Source organism: Diplotaxodon limnothrissa, linkage group LG7 (assembly GCF_057381915.1).
Source record: "Diplotaxodon limnothrissa isolate DT_005_m linkage group LG7, D_limnothrissa_male_GT1.1, whole genome shotgun sequence".
In the NCBI taxonomy this organism is placed as follows: domain Eukaryota; kingdom Metazoa; phylum Chordata; class Actinopteri; order Cichliformes; family Cichlidae; genus Diplotaxodon; species Diplotaxodon limnothrissa.
Window position 1 is genome coordinate 4888769 of NC_140602.1, and position 2990 is coordinate 4891758.

The following is a 2990-nucleotide window of genomic DNA, read 5'->3' on the forward strand; positions in this document are numbered from 1 at the left end:
AAATAAAGTATAGAAATAGCAACACAGGAAATAAAATAAAAAAAGCATGGCTGCAGGAACTGTTGCATAAGAGAATAACAGGAACACTCACAGCAGGATATGACTTAACTTTGCAGTAATATAAATCTTATGAAGGAAATATATACTCAAAAGTTCATGTGTTTGCAATAGTACATGATCAAACCAAGATATAATATCTTAGTTTGATCTAAATTTAACAGGCTTAGTTTATTTCTAATGCATATCTTAAAGGCTAAGATGGCTGTGTGGGATGACCAACAAGTGTTTTGTGCTTTAAGATCCTAGAAATCTAAAATCTACATTCAGAGAATAAAAGAAAACATTTAGGTTGATTTCTTACTATAAAAAGTAATAATTGTGACATTTTAGTTCTTTTGTGGATAGAGCCACAGTAAAAGCTGCATCCACTGAGCTCAGACATCAAGTAGACTGTTGTTGGGTTCATTTGTGCTGGTAAGGCAAATAATAATGGAAGGAAAAGGTTTGCAGGTATATGAGAAATTCATAGCTTGAGAGGTGTGTGTGTGTGTGTGTGTGTGTGTGTGTGTGTGTGTATGTGTGTGTGTGTGTGTGTGTGTGTGTGTGTGTGTGTGTGTGTGTGTGTGAGAGAGAGAGAGAGAGAGATTTGTTTTTATGTTTTAAAATTTCTCATGAATTATTATGGAAGCTTGTCTTTGTAATCTTGTGCTTACTATCATTAATCATCATGTCTCAATTTAATGCCATAATTTCTTCATGCTTCTGAGCACATAATAGCTGTGTGCAGCTGTCATAGATATCATAGATAACATACTCGGAAGCAAGCAGGAAACAGTGACAGGAACATTTTATTTTGTGACTGCAGAGTCATCAAAGGTCAAATTATACTTTTCTGAGAGACAAATTTGATGTCGGTGCATACCAGACCCACGAGATCTTGGTTTAAAGGCGCCTTCATACTGTGCAGTTTCAGCAGTTTGTTGCGATCATGTGTGGCATGATGCCACAATGTGTGACGTGGATCACTAAATTTTGGCGAGAAGTCAAGATTAATGCATAAAGGTTGTATAATGATAACACAGACTCACGTAAGTATGATAGTGATAACAGCTGCAGAACACATCATACAAATAAGGCTTCTGGTGCAGCAGCTCAACTAGATTTTATTCTTTTTTGAAATCCCAAATGTTTTTCTTTCCCACACTTTACTTATATTTGTTACATTTAAGTTTGCTTTGTTTTTGAGTTTCTTGGGTTTTTTTGCACAAATAAGGGAACCGATTGATCCGTGCTCATTTTATTCTCCAGTTAGTCAGCTGACATAAGTCACTTTAAAAATCACAATAGTGAAATTGTGTCATGTTAAATGTTAAATTTCTTTCTTTTTTTAACACAGTGTGCTTTGAACCCGACTTTGTCCAAGAAATTTAAAAGCATCCCATTTTTGAACATCACACATTTGACTTCAATCTTTAGGTGAGCAATCCAGACTCAGAGGCAAAACTGTGGAGGGACTTTTCCCAGATATGGTCCCAAATTTCATAACTTTTGCACATACAGTTCTTGGGGCTGCTGTTAACTCTACTGGTAGACTGAAGGAAAAAATGTCCATCCCGGTTTTCCCTCCAAGGCACGAGCGATAAGCAGAGTTCTGTCCTTTCCTTCTAAGATTCCTAATTATTTAAAGTAACACTCAGGTATGCCATTCAGCGTGTTAGTACGAGCTCGGGAGCAGCTTGGGAGAACAAGAAAACAGAGACTGCTTTAGGTTGCCTTCCCAATCGACTCAAAGGTTTATTTAGTACATAACAGCTTATATAGAGAAAAAAAAGGTTCGTGTGTCAGCAAGTTCCGGTACAGACCAAATAAGGAAACGTCTTCCTGCCTTGTGAGCAAAGAAGTATCCTGTGTGTAGTTTATCAGTTCAGCTACAATTTATGATCATCCCAGCAAAATACACTCCTAGACATAGAATACAGAGTTCTTTCATTAGTGAATTCTGAAACAAACCACCTGGCCTTTAACGAGCCTTTTTCTAAGAGATAAAGAAAAAGGGAGGATGGGAGTAAGGAAGTGGTCTCGTCTCTGTGGTGTTTTCGACCTTGGGGTACCAGCCTGTGAGTCTTACACATCAATTCTTGGGTCAGAGAGAAAGAGAAAAACAACTATTAAATGGGCCTTATTGAGTAACTCTTTTCTGTATAATATCACAATAAAACAATATCCTGTAAATGCTACCATGGTATCAAAATATCACAACAGTAGACAAAGAAAGATTAAGAAGAATTTGTTTAACATTCAGTAGCTTCATTACTAGAGCCCCCAGATAGGTTTACAGCTGCTACATAGTACGTTATTGTGTTGTTACTAAGCTGGACTGTTCTGCCTTTTCTGTGTTCATTCATCAGCCTTTCTATTATCTCAAAACTATCTGAAACGGAAAGACAAGAGACACAGTAGCTGGTTTCTACCACTTAATGTACTTTTTCAGACATAGCAAAATACACTGAATACAAATTTGCAACATTATAAAAAAAGATTTAAAATGCAATACATCTGAATAGGCCTCCACATAATGTTTCATTGCACTTTCATTTCTGTACTAAGAGAAATTACAGGGGGAAAAAAAACATATTGTGACAACACACACACACACACACACACACACACAGTGAAGCACAAGATGAAAAAAATTGCACTCTCGCTGTCATGGTTTGTCTGTTTTCGTGACGTCCTGACTTTGTAAGTACATGATGGTTTGCAGTGGATTAGACAGACACAAAGATGTGAAATGTGCAAAAATTAAGAGTATTTGTATGTGTCCTGTAGGTGTGTTTCTTGTGTTTTAAATAAACACCTTAAGGCAGAAAACTGTGTTACTTGTTCATAAAGGTGAAGGCACATTTGTGTGTTGCAAATCTTCAGTATTACTTGCATTTTGCCTTTTAAAATAATAAGCACTATAAGGGTTTTGTTTTCTCATTTTGAAT